Here is a 19,992-nt window from a genome sequence, read left to right as displayed (position 1 = left end):
CAGCTGCACGACGCGCCCAGCGCGGGGCACTTCGGCAAGGAGAAGACGGTGGACTTAGTAGCCAGAGACTTTTGGTGGCCTAAGATGCGGGGGGATGTCGCGGACTATGTCAATAGGTGCGACACCTGCCAAAGGGCTAAGCCTGTGCACCAGCCGCCGGCGGGCCTGTTGGAACCGCTACAGACACCGTTCGTACCGTGGGAGAGGGTAGCCCTGGACTTTGTCACAGATCTACCCAGCTCAAGGGGCAAGACGGCAGTGCTCGTGGTAGTGGACCTGTTCACCAAGATGGCCCACTTCATTCCGTGCGCGAAGGTGGCCACGGCCGAGCAGACCGCTAAGATGTTCATAGACCACGTGTTCAAGGTGCACGGCCTACCACGGTCTATTTTGTCCGACCGGGGGCGCCAGTTCATCTCCAACTTCTGGCAAAAGCTGATGGGATTCCTGAACGTCAAGGTCAGCCTGGCGTCGGCGAGACACCCGCAAACTAACGGGCAGGCGGAAAGGGTCAACGCCATCATGCAGCAGTACCTGAGATGCTACGCGAACCAGCAGCCATCGACCTGGGTGGACTATCTACCGTTGGCCGAGTTTGCCTACAACAACACGAAGCACGGGTCCACGGGGGTGACCCCATTTTTTGCCAACTACGGGAGGCATCCCAGAACCTTCCCGGGTCTGGACACAGTGCGGGAGGGGGAGCCACAGGGAGCGGAGGAAGTGGCAGCGGAGTTGCAGGAGATCCACGAGCAGCTCAGGAGGCAGTTAGAGTTGGCAAAACAGGCTTACAAAGTGCAGGCAGATCGACACAGGAGGGTTGGGGAGGACATCCAGGTGGGAGACTGGGTCTGGTTGGCAGCACAAGCAGTTCCAGCCAGATCGTTAGCCAAGAAGAAACTAGGGCACAAGCAGCTAGGGCCTTACCAAGTAGAGGCGCAGATCAACCCAGTGGCCTTCCGGTTGACACTCCCGGAGGGTTCCAGAATGCACCCGGTCTTTCATAGATCAGTGCTCACGCCCTACAGAGAGCCCCACAGGTTTCAAGCACCGGGGAAGGCGCCAGACCCGCTCAGAGAAGCGCCCAAAAAAGGGGGGTCGCCGAAAGGGGAGCCACTTAATGAAGCCACTGAGATTTTAGACTCAAGGTGGGGGGAGGACGGGATTGAATATCTTCTCGCCACGGAGGACACCCCGGCCAGCGCCAACAGGTGGGTGCCGGATTACGCAGTGGAAGAGCAGTTGCTCAAGGAAGAATTCCACACACTTTTCCCGCACAAGCCTATGCCGGCGGGCTTTTTCGAGGATTGTTTGTTCACACCCACACTCTCGGCCAGCACTTTCCGGGGTTTCTCGTCAGCTGAGGACTCGGCTCCGGGAGGCAGCTCTCCGGAGGGATCACTTTCAGGTTTTGGCACGGGGGGATCTTATTGGTGGGAGGACCAACCCGAGGTGGGCTGGCGCAGAGACATGCCGAAGGGGCCCTGGGAGGTGGACCCCCATCAAACAACAGGGGGAGGAGGGCTCTTGGGTGATTTGGGGTCGAGCGCAGATTTCGAGCACACCGCGCAGGAGATGGAAGCGGAGGAGGTCGTCGTCGACGAGCCCATGGGGGACTTCCCGGACTTATCTCGATGGTTGCAAGCCTCAGGGGACGAGCTGTATCCTGGACTCACCCCTACAACAATGGAGCACCCGGAACCCGCACCGGAAGAGGGGGAGGGGGGAAGGGGGGGCTTCGAGGGGGGGATGGATGTCAGGGGTTCAGAAGGAGAGACACAGGAGGGGGAGCAAATGGAGAGTGAGGAGGAGGAGTACGAGGGGGGCGCAGGCAGTGACAGTGGCCAGAGTTATTCCACAAGCCTCTCTAGCGAATCGGAGGACTCACAGAAGGGAGCGCCGGTGGCCAGAGCAAGGGAGATTCCAAGGGAGAAACCTCAAGAGGGAGGGGCCAGCGGGGAGTCTCTGAACAGCAGCTGGAGATCAGGGCCAGCGTCTCCACCAGAGCGCAGTGGGGAGGGGGAGTCCCAGGAGTCGGGACCAGTGTCCTCACCACCAGAGGGAGGAGAGGAGTCAGGTTTGGCAACACCCACATCAGGAAGCGGGGAAACGGTCAGAAGGAAAGTCACCGGCTGGGCGCGCGCGCCAAGTTCAAATGTACAGGAGCGCGGCACAGCGGGGAGCCCGGGAAGGGAGCCAGGTCCTAAAGCCCGCCGGAGGGAGGGGCAAGACTCAGGAGGCTCCGCGTCAGAGGAGTCCAGGAAGGAGGGAACCCCAGAGGGCAGAAGGACCCAACGCAGGAAAGAGCAGCGCAAGAGGTGGAGCCAGGCTAGAATCTTAAACTGGTGTGGGTGGAGCAGTGAGTCAGAGGGGACTTAGCCGGTCTAGCGTTAAGACGTGGGCCTGCGCGCCCAGAGCTTGGAAATGGAAACTAAACTTCAATAAAGACTTTTGTATATAATATCCACTGGGCGTTGGTCCTCTGTGAGCTGGGACCTAGCGGCAGTCCTGACACATAATATGTGTGTAAATTTTCTATAATCTCTGTTGAACTATCATTAAAAAGATCTGGTTATGCAGAGAAGTGATTGGGGCTGCTATGGTGAAAAATTAAGGAAAAAGGAAAAAAAGAACACGCTGTGGGTTAGAATCCAAACCATTTAAGATTATTGAAGGTATTGTTGTTAAGATACAAGAGATTACATGTGAGTTAACAGGAGTTTCCTCTCATAAACTGAGAATAGACTTTTATGTATGCCTCAGAGGTGTTGAGGACGCCTTGTTAATATTTGTGAAATGGGTTGCAGATGGTGCTGCGTAGTCATCAAATGATTATTATTTTGGTTTTGTAGGCTGCCGTGGAGACTTGATGACAGCATCAACCAATTAGCATTGGAAGGCATTGTTTAAAACATCAGTTGCAGGTCCGGGTGCTGTGAAGCCATGGGTGGCAGACGAGGCATGGTGAACTGCAATAAATACAGGGCAGCCAAATGGGATATAAACAGAGCACAACTTTAGTGATTACAGATACTGGCAATGTTTTGGCACAGGCATTGGGTGTGTCTCCCGAATCAACCAACCTGTCGGTTGGGGGATTATTTGGTAGGGTTAACCAAGGTTAAAGACCTATGACCAGCTGAGCTATCTTCCATGACAAGATTGGCCTATGATATACATCAGATCGGGGTGGCCCACTGAGATCACCATTTGGGAGGGTATTATGTCCCACCAGCCCCCATCTGGCCACGTGGACAGCACCTCCCATTGGATCCCGCTAATGGGATACCCTGATTTCTTGGACTGGAGGGGGCTCTCGATCCCTCCCACCACCCACCAACCTAATGCCTTATCAGCCACTTGAGTTGACCACCCCCTGCTCACCCGCCACCAAACCAGTCACATCTGCAACCAATCTCTAATGCTAATGCTGGTGAAATATTCACCCTATCAGGTCTGTTGTCAAATCTGATACCTGGGTGATGAATCACCCGGCCCCCGAGTGCCAGCTTTTGGTTCGATTGTCAAACTGCTCTCACCACCAATGAGATTTTTTTAATGTTCCACTAAAATCTAACCTCCTCTAGATTAAGTCAATAAGACTGAGCTGTGTCCTCTGGGGCAAGACAAGACTCCCTTCTTCTGCATGACAACCTTTGGCCTGTCCTGGCCCCACATCATCCCTCTTTCTTCTCTTTCCAAGTTAAACATACCCAGCTCTTTCAACCCAGCACTTAGCCTCAAACAAGGAAGTTGACTTGTTCAAGCGCTGTAACGATGATGTACTACAGGTTAGGTTTCTTGGAATCTTACCAGTCTATCAAATTGATTGCATACTGCAGCAGTTTTGGGATCTCACTTGATCATTAACATTGTTGACTCTGCCCCCACAGTACATTATTATAATTCCCTGTTTCCAGATGCGGCATAACAATTCAACTTTGCAGACAAATTGCAGCAGCGTTTGCCCTTGTCGCTTCTGCATAAACATTCACTGCTGCCGTTTGGTCTATGGGCTCATTACAAACAAAGGAGATGTTAACAGTTTGATTATCAGACGAGTCACACCTTAATGAGGGGCTGGTCCAGATTTGCTGCTGATACAGGTCTAAATGACATCCTTTCCAAAGCAAAACAAAGCCATCGTGAAGTGAAGTGGTTGTTTTTGATCTGCGTTCTTCCGGGGAACCCTGGCTATCAGTAGCACATGATGTGGGGGATGGAATGGCAAGTACTCATGGGCGGTAGTAGATAAATTCAATATGAATTCAATAAGTAAGGCAGTAGTAAGGTTGATGTGGTGCAAATAAACAGGTGGAGCCAGTCCTGGACTCCCACTGGTGTGTTTGCACCATGCCAGCCTTGCCGCCACCTTTCCCCTTCCCCTCTACTTCCTGGTAAGCAGCAGCGACACAACAAACCAGAGGTCCTGTGAACAATGATGCATGATGCCGGGACTTCCTGGAAGTGTCTCAAAGATTCTTCCATGTGAAGATCAGTAATGGTGGTGGAGAAGCTTTCCTAAAATACGTCTTTCCTGCTGCCGCAGAGTATATTCTCCAACGTTTCACAGATGAAAATGGAGACACTCTTGCGTTAGGGCCTCTTGAACTATGGCAGTGCCCATGTCAAGGGCAAGATTCACATTTGTGAATCTTTCCTGGCATTCTAGACCAGGGGTCAGCAAACTTTTTCAGCAGGGGGCCGGTCCACTGTCCCTCAGACCTTGTGGGGGGCCGGACTATGTTTTTTTTGGGGAAAATGAACAAATTCCTGTGCCCCACAAATAACCCAGAGATGCATTGTAAATAAAAGGACATGTTCTACTCATGTAAAAACACGCCGATTCCTGGACCATCCACGGGCCAGATTTAGAAGACGATTGGGCCAGATCCAGCCCCTGGGCCTTAGTTTGCCTACCCATTTTCTAGACCCATTCAGGGAAACCTACAAGTGTCTAGGAGTTGCCAGCCATTGTGAAAAGAGAGAAAGAATACAAAATCTTGTGAGGAATGGGCCTATATGAGGCTCCATGTCACATAGCTCAGACTCAGTTCAGCCAGCCAGGCAGCAGAACATGTCTCACTACATCTCATCATCTGGAAATGGACACACCTTTGTGCACTTCTAACATCTCTATCATCACATCAACTTGTATTACGGTTTGAAAAACCTCCACCCCTTCACCACAGATCATTAAAGGCTCTTCACGGCCTGCTATATTAATTTGCTTGGAACAGCCTTCTTCAATAGTTTGACTAGCATGGTGTGTTAGTAAACAGACTCTCTCTCTGTCTCTCTCTCTCTCTCTCTGTGTGTGTGTGTGTGTGTGTGTGTGTGTGTGTAAAATGTTTAACCAAAGGAACAATGAATTGCGAGCCCATGTGCTAACCCCCCGCCCCAGGAGCCAGCCTGAAATAAGGAGACACAACAACCATGTTATGGTAGTGATGGCCAAACTTGGCCCTCCAGTAGTTTTGGGACTACAATTCCCATCATCCCTGACCACCGGTCCTGTTAGCTAGGGATGATGGGAGTTGTAGTCCCAAAACAGCTGGAGGGCCAAGTTTGGCCATCACTGATGTATAGGATAAAATTAGGCCACAACTTTGTCGATTTCAGATGTAGGAAACCTTGGCTTAGGCATTGGAGGCAACCCTCTCAGCCCCGGTTGGGTCTGAGGATGTGCAGGGCAGACAGGTGTTGTGAGGGGGGCTGTAAAACGAGAATTTACACAGCTCCCCGCCCCACTTCACCTGAAGTAGGGAGTTTGACCTTACGCTGCCGCTCAGGGCCAGTGATCAACCCTTTAATGGGCCCTGCAAACGCCGCCACATGGGGGCACATAATAATGCTACCCCCAAGACTATAGGAGACAGTTCAAGACCTAAAACCTCCAAAGTTGTGACAATTGCTACAGGGAAGGCAAAACCTGTAGAAAACCTGGGAAACAGCAACCACCATGGACTGTAGCAACGCCTGTGAACCTGGGAAGGAAAAGATAACCTGAAAGAAAACCATGTTAAAGTTAGAGGGTGGGGTGGTTGAGTGGGGTGGTTGAGTGACGCTCCGAAGGCTGACTGGAGAGACGGTCAGCTGGAACCCACAGTACTTGACCCTCACCCCAACCAGCAGTCGATTGGTTAACTGGAGAGGGGGCGGAGCAATTGCCAGCAAGCGAGTGGGTGTCACCCAGGAACAGGAAACCCATGCAGGGTTGCAAACCCTGCCCACCACTTTTTCTGGGTGAGCGGTAATGGTGTGCTTGCTCATAAGTGTGACATATGCATAGCTTTTCCTAAAACAGGAGACTAAGTGGTCCTTCAGCTTCAAATGAGTTGTCGTGATCCTGCTGTGTCTAAGACATTGCGTTTGTCCTTAGCACCATTTCTGCTTTGCCTCATCCGGTAAGTGGGTACTAAGATTGCAATTGATGACACTTTAGGAAAGCTTGAAACTCTGCACTGATCTAAAACCGCAGACCAATGAATGTCTGCTTGCACACTCGCACAGACAACTCACCAATGCAATTGCCATGATTTGCCCTTCAAATGTTGTTGGAGTCAGACCACCATCAGGGATGGTGAGAGTTGTAGTCCAACAACAGCTAAAATGCTGCATTTCTTCCTACACCTGACCTATGGTATACCCAGAGTAATCTTCACATTGTGAGTCAAGGGGTGTTAAAACTCTCCTGGTTTACTGCAAGAGAACACTGCATTTTTTACCACCCTTGTTTCTTATACCATTTTCACTTCCATCAGCACTAAGAGTAGATGGCCGTTTTCAGCCTGTGTCTTCTATTTTAAATATGGGCTGCCATAATCCATATTAGCTAAATTACATTGTGTGTAGACTAAGGAGTTGTAATCCAAACAGAAAGGGAAATTAGTTTATTCTTTTCCAGTCGTTGTGTAATGTAGTGAAAAGACATGACAACAACGCAACCACAGAAACGCTAAAAGCAATAAACAACGCTATCATTTCCTCCTCCTTCCACAGGTCAGAACCAGAAATGGAAGTCAAAGTTTATTACAAGACATGCACTTGGGTGATTAAAGACACACACACACACACACACAGAGAGAGAGAGAGAGAGAGAGAGAGACAGACAGACAGACAGACAGACAGACAGACAGACAGACAGACATATAATGTAGAGAAGGAGCAATTTGCAGAGGGGTAGCCATGATGATGATGATGATGATGATTCACCGTAAGGTTGCAGGGCATGTTCAAAGCAATATTAAAAACAATCAAAACAATCAAGAGAATAGCATGGATCCTAAAAACATATATCTCAGGTGTCAAAGGCAGGGTGAAGAGGTGTGTCTTCAGCATATGACAGAAGATATACAATGGAAATGTCAGAGGAACCTCTGCCAAAATCAAGGCCAAAGAGAGAAACAACAGTTTGGCTCATGGAAGAGACTGAGACCCAGGAGAAGGCCAGAAGGAGGAGGGAGATTATTTTTGCTGACTCCCCTTTTGCCCTGCACCACTTCTCACACTATTCCAGAAGCGCTCCCCCCCCCATTCTGGAACAGCTTTTTAGGGGCACAGGAGATGCAGAGAGAAGGTTGGATCAGGGGATATCCCTCCTTCCTGCAAGAACCTCCTCAGAGAACTCCTGGGAACCCCTGGATCCAAGCCAACACGCCATATCTGAAATGCAGCCATTGCATCTCCTTTGCCTGGGTAGACACAGGAAGACATCTAGAAACATGGTCTTTTTAGAAGCAGCCGTAAAGGACCCCTGACCATTAGGTCCAGTCATGGCCAACTCTGGGGTTGCGGTGCTCATCTCTCTTTACTGGCTGAGGGAGCCGGTGTACAGCTTCTGGGTCATGTGGCCAGCATGACTAAACCACTTCTGGCAAATCATAGCAGCACACGGAAACACCGTTTACCTTCCTGCCGGAGCGGTACCTATTTATCTACTTGCACTTTGAACTGCTTTCGAACTGCTAGGTTGGCAGGAGCAGGGACCGTGCAACAGGAGCTCACCCCATCGTGGGGATTCGAATCACCGACCTTCTGAACCTAGAGTCCTAGGCTCTGTGGTTTAACCCACAGTGCCACCCGTGTCCCTTAGAAGCAGCTGTAGACTACCCCAATCGGTCTTCTAAAAGGAAAGTTCAACTTTCCATGGGCTTGAAAGGTACCAGACACTTGCAAGGGTTCTACCCACACCAACCCACACAGATTAACACAAAATGCTGACAGCTGGAGAGCTGCACACAGGCAAGCGGTGGAGTGAAGACTGTATGTTTCAACATATCCTGTTTTGCATTGATTCATTATCAACACCCTGCAATTATTTATAGGAGTAGATCTCCTGTTCCCTGAAGGGCATTCGCTCCTCCTTGTACTTGACAGACGGTGACACTGTTTTGAGTCAAAAAGGAAGTTTGGCCTTCCTTTGGGCTACCCAGCCAGCCGAAGAGTTCAGGGAGTTGCATTCCAATCCTACAGTGTGTAAGATTCTCCCAAACTTTCAGAGAAATCCTTCGCCTTGTACCTCTGCTCCAAAAATATGAGCAACTCTGGAGGTACTTTCCATTCAGAAACAAACACATACACACGGCATTTGCTTGTAAAATATGCACTTCTCTGATGAAGGATGGGGTTTCTTTTAATTGAAAAGTGGACTGATTTAAATCTTCATTACTGATAAGTAAAGCTAGGCAATAACTGGGCGGGGGAAACATAATTAGGTGAATTGATATGGATGGAAGTGGCACAAAACTCTAAATGTTTTTTTCAAAACCACCTTGGCAATGAATGAGGACTGTTCCAAAAATTACTTAGAAATGGGTATGACTATGAATTACAATTAAGGTTCTCATTTTTTGGGTGTACTGTATTGTCATTAATGCCATACCAATTTTAGTGCTGAAATGTGGGTTCGGCCACTGATTTCCCTCTAACTTGTATCGTGGAGAGGGAAAAGGACTATGAAATTGACAGGATTTACATCGACAGATTCCCTTATGAGATCTGGATGACTAAAAATTAGCTATTTGATTCTGAACTGACCCTGATTGAGCTCAGGTGCATTTGTGACGCTTTCTGCCTAAAACTACAACAAATGATTCCCCGCCTTCACCTCCAGAACCTTCCAGATGTTGCCAGACTCTGGTTCTCATCTGTGTGGCTAATGAATGGAGAGGGATGAATTGCAGCCATGGAGGAAAGGACAGTGGGTCCCCCTGATGGAGAAAAACATCATTGCCAACTTTAGCCCAGTTGCAAATAATGTCTGTGTTTGGAACCATTTATAACCGCATGGCTAAAAATGGAACCGGGGAGCCCAAAATGTCAACAGCTTTAACCCAGCTAAGCCAACAATTAGATGATTGCTCCAAATGTATAAGTATTTTTCAACTGACGCATCGTGAGATGCATGTGAGACACCCAATGACGGAGCAATATTGCTGAGGCATCTGTATCCACACTCACAAAGGCGAGGAAATAAACACATAGCCTACCAATTATGTCCCTTTTACTGACACTTGTACCATAATCACACATCAAGTAGAATCAGGACAATTGCTTCAAAGGCTGCATACGCACAGTATTATTTCCAAGTACATCCTTCCTCCAAAGGAATTATGGACATGGCAGCTTATCCCACACAGAGTTACAAACTACAGTGCCCAGAAAAATGTGCTTCAATGTGCTTTAAAAGTATAGTGATATACAGCCAAAGACCGGCAAGACAAGAAGGGCTTTCCATTTTTCTGTTTCATGGGTGGGTAGAATAGTATCAGGAAACTTGAATTAGGTTTAGTTTAGACCAGGGTTTCCCAGCCTTGGGTCTTCAGCTGGTTTTTTGTACTACAACTCCCATCATCCATAGCTAGCAGGTCCAGTGGCCAGGGATGATGGGAATTGTAGTCCAAAAAAAACAGCTGAAGACCCGAGTTTGGGAAGCTCTGGTTTAGACTATCCATCTGGTTTTCAGAAAGAAGTTCTCAAGAGAAAATTCTAGCACAAGGGTAGTCAACATGGTGCCCTTGAGATGTTGTTGTACTCAACTCCCATAATCCCTGGACATTGGACAAGCCGGCTGGGCCTGATGGGAGGTGGCATCAAAGAACATCTTGAAGGCACACACCTTGACTACATCTGTCCTACCAAAATGCCACACAGGTGATAAAGGTGAGGAGATTGGATAGATATGCGTGTGGAGACTAGTAAGCAACAAGTACCTGTGCCATTTATGCACATGTTTTAATTAAAAATAACTCCAAACCTGATGCATAAGCTATGCCTATGCCAATAAGGGGTGCGGCAGACAAAATAGTTAGGCATATTCATTTGCAATTTTGGAATGCCGAATCTGAATAATTGCTTTCATTCATCTGATCTCCTGTAATGCATTCCCAAATGATTGCTCTTTCAGTCCTTGTGATCGGTTTCCAGGGTGATAGCAGCTCTGGAAAACGGGGAGCAAGTTGATACAAAGGGATAAAGAGGGAAGCCTGCATGAGAGATTACAGACAGCTAGGAAAGAGTGGCAGGTACGTGCGGCAGTTGTGAGAAAGTGGTTGGTGACTGGAGTGTGGGGCACAAATGTGAGAGAGTTGTAGGGTGAAATGAGTTATAGAGAAAAATAAGATTTAAGAGCCTAGGATGGGGCACAGTTGTCGTTTCCCCACATGTATTACAGGAACCTTGACCTGTTATGTGAAAGGCTGATTTGTAAGGCAACAAACACACCATACAATTAAAGCACATCTAAAGCACATGTCTTGCCCCAAGAATCCTAGGAACTGCAGTTTACTCTTCACAGAGCTACAATCCCTAGCACCTTTATCAAACTACAGTTCCCAGAATCCTTTGGGCAGTGGCGGAGGAAGCCTGTCAGGCACCTGGGGCGGTGCACCCAGGGGCGAGGCAAACTGCCCATAGGAGCTAGGGACAGGGCACGGCACACCCATAGGGACGGGCAGAGGTGGAGCTAGCGGTGGCAGTGCATGTCCCAGGGTGGTGTGCCAGTGTGTGACATTAAACAGGTGGAAATCCATCCTACGCAAACAGCAGTCACCTGAAGTGGTACAGTCCATTCAATTTTTTCATTCTGCTACCTATGTGGACTGGGCCTTATTCTGCAAAGACAAAGAGAAAGCAGCTTGTCAAACCAGTTTTATCCTTCGTTTGGGAAAGATATTTGGTGATCTATGTTTGTTTGTTTGTTTGTTTGTTTGTTTGTTGAGTTTTCCTGTCTTATCCTGAGGGCAGGATGCAACCAAGTTTATCAAGTTTCATTCTCCAAATGCCCCTCTGAAGTAGGCTAGACTAGGAAAGTAACAATTTGCTCTGAGCCACCAAGGAACTTTAATAGTTTTACATGCCTTTTAGCCGGGAGCCATGTGACAAAAGCGGATTACCTGGTTTTCTCTGCAACTCCCATAATTATTATACCAAAAACTCGGTGATGCATGCCAATGATTTTTCCCACTGGAATCCATATATTATTCCACAAAAGCCTGTGCCTGTGTTACACAGGTTCTCTTGCCATGTTCAAAGTGTTGAATCCTGAGCCTTTTAAGTCAGTAGCAGATTGCAGGGCATTGGACTGGATGACCTTCAGGGTCCCTTCCAATTCTATGATTCTATTATTCTTGGGTGATGGAAACAGCCCCTGCCTGCTACCCTGGGGACCTGCTGCCAATCGCAGTAGGTAATTAGATGGATCAGTGATCTGACTCAGTAGAAGGCTTCCTATGTCCAAATATACTGGGTAGATGCTCACTCTAAACTAGAAATAATTATACAGGGTAGCTGGAAAAGTCTTACTCAAAGTTGACCCATTAAGCCCATTGCTTGCAATGAGTCTACTTTGAGTATGACTTGGATACCACCCATAGTTGTCTTCAGCCCGCTAGAATGGAAATAACCAGTAGCTGGAAAGCAACTCAGCTGCCTACACTTAATCAGTACCCAATCATTATGTAAATTGGCTTTGACAGACAAGTTAATTCAACTAGTACATGTAGCCAATGGCTTTGCACAGGGAGATTCCTTCACAGAAGTTGGAACCCATTAATTTCACATGCTAACAAAGAGTCTTCAGCTACTGTGGACTTTCTACCGAAAACCATTTTCTACAACAAGATGTAGAAGAAGAAGAAGAAGGATTTGGATTTGATATCCCGCTTTATCACCACCCTAAGGAGTCTCAAAGTGGCTAACAATCTCCTTTTCCCTTCCTCCCCCACAACAAACACTCTGTGAGGTGAGTGAGGCTGAGAGACTTCAGAGAAGTGTGACTAGCCCAAGGTCACCCAGCAGCTGCATGTGGAGAAGCGGGGAAGTGAACCTGGTTCACCAGATTACGAATCTACCGCTCTTAACCACTACACCACACTGGCTTATTCCCAAGCAAATCTGTTGAGAATCGCAGCAACAGAAGCAAGCCACAATTTTTTCTTTTAGGCATGGTGGTGGTGCCATGATTTAGGTGAGCTTACAGTGCGAAACAGCACGTGCTCAGGCTATTTCTGCTTTTTTAAAGAAGAAAAGAAATTCAGGACTGTCAAACTGGATCATGTTTGTTTGTTGCTCTACACTGTATCAGCAGTTAGCAGCTGCTGTCATTCACGGAGTGTTGCTGGACAGAAGAGAAATGTTGGGACTGAGCTCCACAAAGGAGGACACCCCATCCCAAGCTGTAGGACTATTAAGTCCGGGGTCTAAAAATTGTCTGGCTGCACCACTCTGTTCTGCTTTTTAGTTCTGTTTCTTCAGAAGAAACCGTGAATGAGAAACCGTGACTGTTGAAAAATCTCTCCCAGGGAGGTGGTTTCAGCGAATGAGATATCTATGACACAGGTAGGGATGGGCTAATATGTCAAATTCAGTTTCTCATTTTCCCAGCCTTGAGTTCAGTTCTCCACAATTCTACCTCAGTCAGTGATTTTTTTTACATAAAAGAAATTTTACATAAAGAAAATTAATTGGTGTTTCTTCCTTATACATGCAATTCTGTGTGTAATTTTGCCAAACATACCTATTGTTGCAAAGCCGTATCCACTAATATAATGCTTTTATGTGTCATTTGCAGAAATATGTGCATTTATATCCTCTGTGTTTTGGGACAATTACTTGGCTAGAGAACCTCCTTGCAAAATTTGGAGCAGCGCAAATTTGAAACGATTGCTGTGTCTCAGGGGGTATACTGTGGTACCTCAGGTTAAGTACTTAATTCGTTCCGGAGGTCCGTACTTAACCTGAAACTGTTCTTAACCTGAAGCACCACTTTAGCTAATGGGGCCTCCTGCTGCTGCTGCCGTGCCGCCGGAGCACGATTTTTGTTCTCATCCTGAAGCAAAGTTCTTAACCTGAAGCACTATTTCTGGGTTAGTGGAGTCTGTAACCTGAAGCGTATGTGTCAGGGAACTGCCATCAGAGCCAGAGGGAGAGGGAGGGCTCCAGAGGGATTCCGGAGAGCGTCCCAGGAGGGAGAGAAGCAGCCCATCTTCTGGGGAAGGAAATCAGCGTAGCACCAGTGGAGAAGGGGGGCAGATGGGGGAATCGGCGAGGGGGCTCCAGGACTCCTCGCCGGAGACCAGCGGGGAGAGCGCAGGTCCTCCGCTGCCCACACCCTCCCTGCGCAGAAGACTTCTGCAAAGGGAGAGTAGGCGGAGACTAGGCGTCAAAGAGCTTCTTTGCTGGAAGAAGTTCAAGAAACGCCCACTGACAGATTCTGCCAGCGATTGAGACAGCCACGGGTGAGTGGCTGTCCGGACAGAAAGAGTCCACCCAGGTAACCCAGCCAGGTGTGGCGCTGATTTACGCACGAGCAACCCCTAGAACCATTACAGTATGTAACCTGAAGCGTATGTAACCCGAGGTACCACTGTATTGTTGCAGAAAGCACGACTTAGGTAATTTCAGCATTAAATGGGAACTGGGTGGAATTTGTCCCCCATCCCTAGAGGCAGGTATCAAATCTGGTTGTGATATGCAAGCATGAGAGTTAAACAGAACTTTTCCTCAGGCTGGCTGGACAAAAGTGGCTGCTTGTCATGTATAACGAGAATGCGGTTGGTTGCAAGCGCCATAAGGTTTTACCATTTGCTTTCATCCAGACTGACAGGATTTGTTCATGAGCATTTTCAGACATTATTTACTGCCTTGGCATGCAGGTGATTATAGCTTATAGCTGTGGCCCAGGGAGGACCCAAGGACTTGGAGGACTCTGGCATGACATCACAATTCACTGCCAAGTATAGAATGTGTGTTGGCAAGCTCTGCTATAAAGATTTATTGCCAAGAGGCTGAGAAAGCTGGGGAACCCACAAGTGGAGAAAGGTTATACTCATCTCCCAAAATATGCCTTAGATGCTGTCTGCCACAACCACGCAAAATGCCAGTGGAAAAGGCCCTCGGGTGTTAGGAATTCAGTTTGAAGGAGAAGACCAAACTGGTTTGGATTTTGAAATTTGGAACTACGTGCCTAGAAACCTGATTTTAGGCATCAAACAGGGGAGACTGCTGCTGCATTCATAGATACCATAGAATCATAGAGTTGGATGGGACCCTGAGGATCATCTAGTCCAACCCCCTGCAATGCAGGAATATGCAGCTGTCCCATACAGGGATTGAACCTGCAACCTTGGCATTATCAACACCATGCTCTAACAAACTGAGCTACCCAGACTATAAGTTCCCGCTTGTTAGTAACATGGCTTAAATAATGCGGAGTCAGGGGCCTCTTACCCATAGAGGCTAGTGGCGCAGGGCACCAGGGAAGAGGCGGAGGCTGGACGTGGCGCCTCCTGGCATCAGCTCGCCGCCTTCGCCCGCCTCTGCCATGCCACGCCGAAGCAGCGCTGCGCCCAGAGCCTTTGTCTGCCGTGGCCACCGTGGCACGAAGCGGCCAGCTGAGCCGGGAGGCGCCACGTCTAGCCACCTCTTCCCCGCTGGAGAAGCTGCCCTCCAGCTGCTGCCTGCCTCCTCCAGCCCTGCCGGCAGCGCCATCCTCCCTAAAAAAAGATGGACAACTCTGGGAAAGGGGGGGGTGTTTGGCGCCGGAGGGAGCTTTGTACCATGGCGCCAGATATGCTTAAGACGGCCCTGTGCAGAGTCCAGAGAGAAAAGCCTTGATAATGCTTAACTGAGGAAAATAGATATAAGCAGTGCAATTCTGAGGAGAAAGGAATTGAAAATATTTGCCTTTCTTTACTTCCGACCTTGTACGTGGAAGGTGGGCATTCAACGAAACATACGGAATAAAAACTCCCTCAGACTTACACAGCCAGTCAGGGCACATGCAATGTCTGTCAACATCTTGCCATTCTGTCTAGTTGCTAAGGAGCACCTCCACCCACCCCTTTCCTTCAGCACTAACATAATTAACCCTTGAGTTGCAAAGCTAATGATCTCTGCTGTGCAGTTCTGGCACTGCTTCCAAGCTTCCCATAGGCATCTGGTTGGCCACTGTGAGAACAGGATTCTGGGCTAGAAGAGCCATTGGCCTGATCCATATGTTCTTAGTGGTGAAATCAATGAAGGCAGAAAGGGAATGACAAATCATTCCTGACCTTGGGGTTCTGCCATGTGCAGAGCAATCCTGAAGGCAAACTAGAAGGGAATCAGAAGTGGGTGGAGAAGGAAGAGAGATATTGCTAGATACAGAGGCCTGGGTGGAGTGCAGAGACAGGGAGGAATATGCGATCAAATTAGGTCACTCTGTAGGCAGGGTGGCGGTACACCTCTGCTTAAAAGCAAGGACTAGCTTCACTTAAGCGTGCCTTCCAAATCTCTAATGCCTATATTTTATTCCTCCTCTTGTAAAGCCCCAAGCCTTCATCCTGGTACCATGGCAACTTTAACCAACTCTTGACGATGCCAGTTGGTTTACTATCTCAAGTTGTAATTGTAGTGGATGCATCAGTTTAATTGTTACCGTACTTTGTGGGCATCGTGTGTGATTGTATACAATGGAAAGAAAGAGACATGCCTCCGGAGAAGCCTCGTTCCCAGGCTGCTCTCCATCTCAGGTAGTGATGTGTTGTTGCTTTTTTAAAGTTGCAATTTGAACACCCCCATCATCTCAGAATAGCTTAGTCGTGCTTCTATAGGCCTGGTTCACACACAACATTAAAAACAGACAGTGCTTCAATACACACGAGCATAGTGCTGATACACATAATTATTTCTATCTGTGGTTTAATGCAATGCTTGAACTTTGAGGGGTTAACGTCCATTTTCAAATAACTCCATCTCCTTGTTCTGCTGCCCATTATTGCAGTCATTTATGTGCCTCCATCCAGGAAGTTATTCTCTTTAGAATGTTACTTGCTTGTGGGCTGCAGGGCATACAGTTATGTGACTGACAGGATGTGACCGAGGTGTGCTTCCAGTGATAATATAAATAAGGCCCCAGAGCAGGGGTGGGAAACTGGATCCAGTCAGCAGGCCCAGATCCTAATTTCCCCCATGCCTCATGGGCCAAGTTAACCCATCTGCCAATCACTTGACGGCACACTGGTGCTAGGTGACTTGTTTTAATCTTCTGGAGTGTGCAGCACTTAGAAACATCAGCAATCGGCTGGTGGTCTGCAAGGACTGGTTGTTGGGGCATGGAAAGAGGTGCACAGGGCACTATGAACAGGCCTTTCCAGGTGCCCCTTTTTGGCCTAGTCATGTTTTTACCTGTCCCACCACTGGAAGTCCTAGTTGGTCCCGAGGGCCCCACCACTGCCCTAAAGTTTTAAGACTCGTGACAACTCCATGCACTTAGTACCTGCACTAAGTACAGTGGTACCTCGGTTTAAGAACTTAATTCGTTCAGGAGGTCCGTTCTTAACCTGAAACTGTTCGTAACCTGAGGTACCACTTAAGCTAATAGGGCCTCCCACTGCCGCCACGCCGCCACCACACAATTTCTGTTCTCATCCTGAAGCAAAGTTCTTAACCCAAGGTACTATTTCTGGGTTAGCGGAGTCTGTAACCTGAACCTGTAACCCAAGGTACCATTGTATATTATTCAGAATCAATTCATGTCTGGTCTTGTTTTTAAATAATGTATTGGAGACTGCATTCATTGTGGGAAGAAGGCTCAACGATGGCTGGGAACAGGTGCCAGTCTTAGCCTCAGGCCCTTCTCCCTGGACATATTTTGGCTATCATAGATGTCTGCAAGGAGAAAGCCAATGTATGTACCAATGGACCATTTGAAATGACGTTCATCAGTCATTGCGGCTGAGCTGCCATGCCTGCAGAGGACAAAAGCACCGTAGGGGTGGGGCTTAAAGCTTACTGGGAGGGAGAAGGGCGAGGTTGATTTGGTGCAAAGGCACCAGCGGAACCAACCCGACACACCCAAGAGTGTGTTTGCACGGCACAGATTTCTCTGCCGCCTCTCCCTCCAGGTAAGTCATGGAGGTGCCACCGCCTTGCTGACCACTAGTAGGAGGAAAGCTGCCACTGAGCAATAGCAGCTTAAAAACAAACAAACTTAAGTTTTTTTAAAGTCTTCTTAGCTGCCGTGTCTGACCACAGCAGTGGCACAGGCTTAGAGAGGTGGCGGTGAAGGTGGCTGTGCTGCTGCTGCAAAGTGCCTGGGAAATTGTAGTCAAATATAGCTATGCATGAAGGGGTTAAGACCACAGAGCTAGATTCCTAGACTCAACTAGGTCACGCCCCCTCTTTTCTGATGAGGGAGTGAAGCCTTCTCTTCCTGTTCCCTCTCTCCCCATGCCACATGCCACACCAGGGAGGACATGTCTAAGCAAGCTCCAAGCTCAGAGCATGTTTTTTGAAGCGATTTCTCTGTATTTTCTACCAGAGAGTATTCTGCCTGTGTGCTCTTTGCTGCTGCTTCGATAAATGCACAAATCAGACCTTTGGGGCATTTTGTAAGTAAAGTATTTTAAACTTACTTAGCAGCAGTGCTTTTTTTCTAGGGGGGACACAGGGGTATGCATACCCATAAACATTTTGTGAATCTAAGTTTGGCCTCATTGAGGGGCAGTATTTCAATTTGAGTAGGGAAATGAAAGTACCCCTTAAGATTTTTTTTAGAAAAAAAGCACTGCTTAGCAGTGTGTGGTCTGTTCATTGAGGGAACGTTAAAAGAGGGGAGCGCTGGATGCAACTAAACAGGACAAAAGGGTCTAACAACCTATATTCCTAAAGCTATACTGCTGTTTGACTGGGGGCTCTCTCCTGCTGGAGGGCAAGTTTATCTTGTGTTTTGAACCCAGGCACCCAGATGATTCTCGTGTTATTTACCCCATACATGTGTGTCACAGGGACTCATATTTCCCTTCCACAAAGCGAAGGCTTGGCAGTGGGGGACCTATCTGCCAGACTATGCCAAGTCTGGCACCGGCCCTTTGCTTCTGTTCCTGGAGAGAATTCTTAACCATTAGTTCTTGGCTCTTCTCTTTGCCTTTTCTGTTCTGCGATTAGTAGGATTCCCCCAACATACGTAGGTAGGCCAAGACAGCTCCTGCACACCATGACATCAAGTGTTACTCTAGCACTTAGCCAATAGCCCTTAAATTTCTATGGCTGGTACCCAGAAAATGCCATGTTCCAAAACGCTAACTCAGCCATACTTTCTTGGCACATGTAGTCACTTCGGTTGTCAATGCAATTCCACTGGTCTCTCTTCCTAAGAATTCTCTTGCCACAACCATCAACACCATGTTTGGAAAGGGTATGAGCTTTAGAGTGCAATGGGGTTATATTATACTTGCAGCTGCAAAGCCCAGCTTGCTGCGGGGACCCTGGTGAGGGACTATTGGCACCGCCAATGGGGAGCAGTGTCCTCTAGTGTCCCTGATCTGCAACTGCAGGCACACAGCTCAGGGAAGGAAGAGAAGAGATGTCTTCATAATCAACCCCACACCCCTTTTGCTTTGAAGAAGGAAACCTGCTCCTTCTTCCAATGCAATTGGGGAAGTTCTGTTTGGACACGTTGAACGACTGTTCCCTGCAACCCTCAGGTTTGGTTTGCAGTTAAGGTTGCCAGCTCTGTGGGTAAAATATTCTCACTGGGGTGAAGGAGGACAGCAGAGAAACCAGGGAGTGGTGGACTAGCTTATCAGGATGTGCAGATTCTGCAAGGCTTCTGTGCAAAATGAGGGGAAGACACTCCCTGGAGCTCCTTTGAGAGGAGGCATGGATAGAAATGTAATCAATAAAAATAAAGACTTGAGCATTTTAAGGAAAAAGATGTTTTTATTTCACTTCACGACTCCTGATTTTGACTTGTGAAAACACGAACATTTCTGTTCTGCAGCGTGAGGTGTCAGGGAGGTGTCTTGCAGACGGGTAATTTTGCAATATATTTGAACTTTGAGAAATTCCAGTTGCTCTCGTGACTATTGAATTATATTCTTCCTCTCCAGACCGGTTTTCTGTTTCAACACTTTATTGCTAAAACACATAAATACAACCATGTCATTCTGTAGCTATTTCATTTAAAGTTGTTATTATTATTATTAATATTATTATTATTTAACCTATAGCAGGATTCTTAAAAAGAAAAAGAAAAAAAGACAACCTACATATCCCTTATTGCTGAAATTCTTTCCTGGTAACATTTTACTAACAATCCAACTTCCTTTGTATGGAATGACACAACTAATGACCTAATCTTGAGATCATTTATGTGAAACAAGGCCTCAGTTCTAGCTGTTGTTGGCATCTGTCTGTCTCGGGAGACAATGCTAAATATTTCCATCTCATATTAAGAGCAATGGGCAAAAGACAAGTTGCCTATCTACCTGCCAGTTCATTTAAATTTGACATTATACATCAGTTGCTTGAGGAGCTGAACAGTGTGAATTTGTTTATCACAAGCACAATGTGGTTATTGTTTATTGAAATTGTCAAGGTAAAATGAAAACGTTGCCACCTACAATCACATTCAGGACTCCATTTACTATGAGGCATATTCTTAGGTTAAGTGAAAGTTTGTTCACTTTCTGGAGCCTCAAGTGGCGTGTAATAAATTTAAGTCTCGTG

The 19,992-nt window shown here is 47.6% G+C and overlaps 1 protein-coding gene across 49 annotated transcripts in view; it reads right to left on the bottom strand.

Moving 5' to 3' along the window:
• The window catches only part of LOC310846537 (uncharacterized protein), a 138,176-nt gene that overhangs the window by 87,178 nt on the left and 31,006 nt on the right, over positions 1–19,992 (bottom strand). The window lies entirely within an intron of this gene.

Source organism: Podarcis gaigeae (assembly GCF_964106915.1).
Source record: "Podarcis gaigeae genome assembly, chromosome: 6".
Taxonomy (NCBI): Eukaryota; Metazoa; Chordata; class Lepidosauria; order Squamata; family Lacertidae; genus Podarcis; species Podarcis gaigeae.
Note: the sequence above shows the minus strand (reverse complement) of the source record. Positions and strands in the feature narration are given on the sequence as shown.